General features: G+C 39.9%; 1 protein-coding gene across 4 annotated transcripts in view; it reads right to left on the reverse strand.

Annotated features, from left to right (window-relative positions):
* The window catches only part of EEIG2 (EEIG family member 2), a 51,652-nt gene extending 44,455 nt beyond the window's left edge, over positions 1–7,197 (reverse strand). For 2 of the 4 annotated variants that reach the window (XM_068952194.1, XM_068952196.1), the window contains exon 1: positions 7,112–7,197. The gene's annotated coding sequence lies outside the window, so the exon portion shown is untranslated. Of the gene's footprint in view, positions 1–6,986 lie in introns of all 4 variants that reach the window. The other 2 variants (XM_068952193.1, XM_068952195.1) reach the window with 1 other exon arrangement.
* Positions 7,198–7,220: the final 23 nt, after the last annotated feature.

Here is a 7,220-nt window from a genome sequence, read left to right on the forward strand (position 1 = left end):
TTTTTGTGTCGTACAATGTCCCAGGCATAAAAAATATTTTTACACAGTTTTCCAGTAAAAAGAAGTGCAATGGTAATCCTGACTCCACCATCAGTTTCTCTTCCTAACAAAAATTCCCCCCAAAACTCCAGAATCTCAACCAATCACTTGCTCTGAAAGCAGTAAACTAAAGTAAAATTGACATGAAGACATCTTTTAGAGATCTAAGGAATGTGGCCTTGACCTAGGAATTCCCCCCCTCAAGAACATTCATTTAATCTGCTCTAACATCTGTAATGGACTGCAACAGGCTAAAATATGTCATACCACCCTACTTTTTGGGTACTGTATTCATCAGCTCTCTGTTAATTGAAATGGAATGTGAAAGACTCTCAGCACCTAACAGAAGTGAACTAGTATCATTTGTTATATCTGTTTAATATCAAGTTATAGCACGTCCCTATTAAGACTAAAGAACTTTCCAGAGCTCTCTTAAAAACAGATGCTTCAGGCTGAGGAAAAATATTGCCATATTTATCTAGGAAGGGGTCAGGTCCTGTGTATTAAGATCTGAGAGAACTAGGAAGAGCAGGCTTGGGTATTAGATGGATGCTCTGCTAACAAGAGAATTAGGGAAACGTTGTGGTGGTGAGGTGCTTATTGTAAGTCATTTTATTTACAGAAGACTCTTGAAAGTTTGCTCAATTTCTGTTTAGATATCTGATAAATACAATTGGTGCAACTATTGTATAAGACCTTAAAGAAAGTCAGAACTGACATAATCTTGGTTTAGGGAGATAGGTCAGCAATGGTTATAAGATGTTTAAAGCCTCTAAATTAAGATACATTAAAGAGAAAGTTCATTGTAATAAAATAGATGCCTACCTTCTCCAAGCAGTCTCCCATGCAAGTAGACCCCTGTATAACTGAGTTTCTCATTAAGTAGCTACAGCTGATAAGCTGAGTCAGGGTTCTGGGTGCCTTAATGGTCCTGAACAGCCCGCACCTGAGCCCCCCCTTCCCCCACCACCTGGGGATTCATTTAAGCTCAAATGGGACCATTAGTCCCTGCTTGTGTTACAGTGTAGGTGTGCTGGTGCTTGGCTGTGGACCTTGATATGCAGACAAACTTCCTAGTTTAACCTTGGACCTGTCTGATGACCACTGAGCTGGCTGCTGTCTCTAGACCTGATCCTTGCTCAAGTTCCTAGCTTGACCCTAGACCTGCCTCATCACCACAGATGTGCCTGGCAGCCTGGGCTCTTGGCTGTTGGTGGCTGCTGCCCTAGGCCTGCCCTGCTCACCTTGCTCAGGTACGGTGGGACCAGCCCTGCCCTGTTGGCTGGGTTATGGAGCTCATCTCCTGCCTGCTTTCTCTTTGAGAGCAGCTGGCCCTTGCTGTGCCCTGGTATCCTGAGATGATAACTACTAAAATGAAGGTGTGGTTGCCCCCCAAATTCAGAAAGTTTTGACTCAAATTCAGCCCTTATCATAAGGGGGGGGGGAAGAACACCCCACTTTGTCCAGGGAGTGTATTTGTATTCTGAAATCTGATATTTGAAGAGAAGTCTCTTATATGGAGTGTAACCTCTGTGATCAAAAGGAGTCAAAGTCAAAGGTGTCAGAAGTATGGCTTTCTAAATATATTTAAATTTTTCATCAAAAGAAGCTCAAAATAGCAGAGGAGAGCTTTTTTCAAAAAAGGATAAACACTGTCAGTAATCCAATAACCCTGCATTATCAATGATATAAAGTGTCTCCTGCAAGTTTAAAGCTCAGGAAGCTTTATTTTGGGAGAACTTCATAAATCTTTAAAGAAATGTTATTACCCAGGCAGGTAGAAAACCTCAAAGATTCAAGAAAAAACTGGTGTCTTCAAAATACCAATTACATCAGGAGGAAAACAAATAACTCAAAGGCTGTCTACCCTGTCATAAGACTTCAGTTGTGAGGTGGCAGGAGTTTAGAGGAAATGTCCTTTATGGGCAGAAGATTCCATGATTGTCTCTGGCTGGGCTTTTTAAAACCTTTTCTAAAACAGCAGTGTATATCACTGTTGGAGATAAGGCATTAAAATGTCCTGTATTTCTTTACTCTGCTAGCCTATTTGCTTTCGGCTGCATCACTTCTCTGCTGGATGCTCCTCTTTCAACCTGTAGCCCTTTTCCTGGGAATAGCAGTGTCAGGAAAAACTCTGGAACATTTTCTTGCTTTGGCTCTAAATGGATCACTGGTCTGATCCAACTTTAGGTCTGGACTACAGCCTGTACCCAGGCCAGTGCTTCCAGCAGCGATCAATTCTAAGCATGCCATCTTGCTCAAGAAATAAATTAATTTAAACATCTGAAACTGCAAATAATCAAACTAAAAGGCCATCTCAGTGGGAGCTAAATGGAATATGGGTAGTAAACTCCATAATCATGACACTCTAATTCTGCTTTTTAAGAAATACACAGTGAAATTCCAGGCCTCCAAATAGATATGTACCTCTTCAGTAATAACAGACGTGAGCAATCCCACTGATTACCCTCTGAAGGGTTAGGACCTTAATACTGCATGGCTATTTACAGCTATGTTGTAAATAAAGCTCAGCTTATAGCCCCACTCCTACAAGATGTTCTGTGCCCTCCAAAATGGCCACAGGAATGTCACAGGAAAATCAGTGTCTTCTAATTCAGAACACAGCTGAAGGTTGCTCAGCTTAATCTATGTTGATGATATTAAGTCATGATTTCCTAATCTGTAGACAATATTTGTCTATATTAAATCACTTTTTCTGAATTAAAAAAAAATACATTTCTTCACTCTAGAACAGTTTGATGCCACATGTTAGAAAAGACAGGTACCAGTTAAGAAAAGCATGTGAAAACTAATAATAGAATCTGAATTTATCGTAGCATATTTTATTAGATAAGATTTCAGAACATACATTTGCTTTGAACACATTTTTATGCTGGTAGCTTAAAATTGAATTCATTAAGTCTGTATAGTGAAGCAAATATTCACTTCATCTCAAAACAAAAAAAAACCACTGATCTTTGATTTCTGCCTTCTAAATGCCTCTTGCATTTGTTTTGTAATTATATCATCCTGTATGTGTCCTGAAGATTGCTACTTCAGGTGACACAAAATTGATGGGTGTAGTTCACTGATAATTTTCTTTTTTTTTAACCCTGTACCAGAACTGGAGTTGATCTCATCATTTTAAAATTATTCAGCTTCACTGCAGTCGCTGGAGTTAGGCTAGGAATGACTTTTGGCTTATGCAGTAGGCAGTTTTCATAATTTTGAGTATTATAGAGTGTCTCCTCTTTCAGGGAAAGAGCTATAGTACCTACGGCAGACACTGAATTATGCAATTCAGCTGATTTATCTTTTATCTTTCAGGCTATTAATAAAATATATTAAGTTTCTAGTCTCTTAGAGGAAGTGCTATAAATATTGTAAAGCCTAAGTGGATATTATTGATGTAATTTAAACATGTATTCATACATATACTATTGAAAGCTCTTGTTTTAATAGCTTAAATGTCTATATTTCCAGATATGTTTCATATTACTGATATTAACAGTGAATAAAGTTGTATAGTATTCAATATGAATAATATAAATTTTTAAAGAATGTAAAATGGTTTATTTTAAATACACATACATATATTTTAAACATCCTGAGGTAAAGATATTTCTTGATGTACAGATGTCCTTTGTGGCTATGTGATTTTTTTCAAGCAAGGTAATTTGCAGTGCAAGATGATGGGCTACTCAAACTAAAAGCATGTATTTATTTTAAACAAACAACAGCCCTATGAATGATACATGCCCCAAACCTGTCATGTAAGATCGTTTGTAGAAGAAATAAGCTTTGATAGTGTAGTGCTAGTCTCATAATAATAGGGAAGGCTTTTTTTTTTGGTTATTGGAGATGGAAATGAGTCAGCTCTAGGACTGCTTTTGTGGTCACTACCTCAGATGTCACTGCAGTAGGTCACTTAGGCCTGATTAGCGTCTACATCTTTAAATAACGACAATAGTCTCCTCACAGCTATGTATCTAATAGTTTATCCATCAACATATGTATAATGCCTGCGACTTACCTGCTGTTCCTACTGAATTAGTGTGAGCCAATCAAAATATTTTGTGACCCTTTCTGCACAGCTTGGTTACTTACTCCATTTTCAGTGACACTAGTGCAAATCTGCAATTGTTCCAGGAAAAATGAGTGTTTCACTGCTGCTTCACATATTATATAAACAGTTGGACCAAGGAAATACGACTCATACTTTGAACCCTGTGCCACACATATAAGTCAAAGCAGAATCTATCTGTATATATGAGATTTCTAACCATCAGGCTCTGTTACCTGTCTGCTCTCTGTGGTCTACTTTTCCCACACAACTCCTAACACAGTAACACATGGTATAGATATTATACATGATGTATTCATGCAAACCAAACCTGCCAAAACTAGCTTTTCTTCCTTTCTGCTTCAGGAACAAGAGCTTCTTTTCTGCTTTTACCTTTAATTTTGGACTATCAACACTATCTTTTCACAAGTGTAAATGATAACTACAAAGTTAGAAAGTGTCAGTGTTCCACTGACATTCTTTTCTTGTCTTGATTTTTTATTTATGCCACTTCCTATTTTAGTCATCCCTCATCAGACACTACTGTATTTTTATTATTGGATAAGCACCTTTGATTTAATTAAAACTTGTAATAATAAGTTTAATTTAATCTTTCAGCCCACACTTCAAGTAAATTACAGCAGACACTCAGCCCACGAACTTGTATTTTCATTAAAGTAATGCTTCCATTTAATTGATGAAGAAAATATTATTTTAATCATATATCATATATATGTGTGTGTGTGTTTATAAATAATGACTTCAGAAGTAATTGCTAAATTTTAATGCTTGTTTTTATGCTTCTAGGAAAATGTTTGTGCTTAACGCTCATTGATTCCTGTGAATGCTTGCATATGGTTGCATCTTATTATGTCCTTTATGAACATACGAATGACATTGGCACACAAGGTAAAACTGCTTGAGGTCCACTTAAACGTATGCTTCAGGTGTTCCAGTGTTCACTTTTGAGTGGCTTAGGTCATATATAGTGATAATAAGTAAGTATGGTACTTAGTATCATATTCATGCACTATATAAGAAAAAAATAACTAATTTCACCAAGACTTCAGGCAGTGGCAATACTGGATACAAGAAGCATAGTGGTATGCAATGAGAACTTAGGGCAGCACTGTTTCATTCCCACTTATGTCATGTTTCTACTTAGTACACTCAGTAACTAGTATTGATAATTATCACTAATCAGAACATGTGATTTATAAAAGAGGGAGCTTGCTCTTAATGTTTTTTATTTATATAAATATGTAAGGATTATGGAACAAGACTGGAAAAACTGAATAAAAAGTACTACAATTAGTAGTACTACATTGCTGGGATACAGTAACCTCAGCAACATTCAGTTTCATTATTCCAGAACAGAATAAAGCATATTCAGATTCTGCCTACTGCAAGACACAAGTTAACTGTACTACCAAAGTAATGGGGTGTTATATTGGTCTTGTTTAACTTTATCAATGACCCAGAGGTGGCAAAGGTGATAGTTTGCTTATCAACTTTGCAGCTGACCCCAAACAGGGGGACCCCTTGATATGCTTTGCATCTGGGCTGCCATTCAGAGACAAGCAGGAGGAATGGGCTGAGAGAGACCTTATGAAATTCCATCAGGACAATCGCAAAGTCCTGTACGTGGGAAAGAATGATGCTTGCAATGATGCAGGCTGGGGACCAGCAAGCTGGGAATGAGCCTTGCTACAAGACCTGGGGGTCCTGGCAGACAGTGAGCTGAGCAAGGGCTGACAGCAGCAGGCCAACAGCAGCCTGGGCTGTATTAACAGGAGCGTAGCCATAGACGGGGGGGGGGGGGGGGGGGGGGGGGCAAATGTGATTATCCCTTCTACTCAGCACAAGTTAGATTGCATCTAGATAATGCATCCTGTTTTGGGCTTTTCAGTACCTGAAAGACATGGACAACCTGGGGAGGAGGGATAAACCTTCAGCAGAGGGCCACCAAGAGGCTCAGAGGGCTGGAGAGGCTGAGGAAACAGCTTGTTCAACCTGGAGAAGAGAAGGCTTTGTGGGGCTCTAATAGCAGTTTTCCCCCCAGTATCTGTGGTAATGAAAAAGATGCAGCCAGGCTCCTCGTAGTGGGGCATAGCAGGAAGATGAGGGACAACGGGCATAAGTTGGAACAAGAAAGGCACAGACTGGTTCTAAGGGAAAAACTGCCTCCCTGTGAGAGCAGTGAGGCAGTGGAGCGAGTTGCCCAGGAAAGTTGTGCTGCCTCCATCCCCAGAGGTTTTCAAGACCGGATAAAGCCTGGATATCTGGTCTGTGCTCATGGCTAGCCCCGCTTCGAGCAGGAGGTTGGCCTGCAGACCCTAGAGGTCCCTTTCAACCTCAATTATTCTGTCATTCTGTGAACCTATAGTGCAGCTGTATTAACTTTAAATATTTGGGGTTACTTATTCAATGTTATCTAACTTTTCAATAAGCAATTAGCGTTCGTATGGTCAGGTAATGAACCACATCAGCTTTATTAAATTATTAATTACTTTTTGAGTACTAAGTTCCTACTACAATAAGGCTGACGCACACTTTCCACCGTTTTATATTGATGAATGTGCAACAGGAAAGCAAGACCAGATTCAGTCACTATTCTCACTGCAACTCTTTGAATGGGTAGTAACCTTTCCCTAACAAACAGCTTACTGACGTTTTCTGTCCATTTGTTCTCATACCAGCTGTGTCCTTCAAGCAGTTCCTTTTGCATTCTGACGTCTACTCCACTGATTTATTTATGAAGCAATCATTTCCTCTTTTAGTCTTTGTTCCAGCAGGCCAAACAAGCTAAGCTCTTTTTGAAAGGCTGGCCTTGTTCTCTGGATCGTTCTAGTGGTTCTTCATAAAACTTCGACTCTGGACTTACCTTTTTTATTCCAGGCACATTGGTGAGCATCCAAATGATGTCTCAAGTGCCTCGCAATGGCAGCGATATTTCTCCAGCTGTACTGGAACCATTTAAGCCTGAGCCTCTAAGCGCGCTTCACTCACCAGCAGCTGATGGCCGGGCGCGCCTCGCCTCAGCGGCCCCCCCCCCCCGCCGCCGCCGCCGCCCCCGCCGCCTCCGCCTCAAGTCCACCCCTCCGGAGACCGTTACCGC

Source organism: Struthio camelus, chromosome 8 (genome assembly GCF_040807025.1).
Source record: "Struthio camelus isolate bStrCam1 chromosome 8, bStrCam1.hap1, whole genome shotgun sequence".
NCBI lineage: Eukaryota > Metazoa > Chordata > Aves > Struthioniformes > Struthionidae > Struthio > Struthio camelus.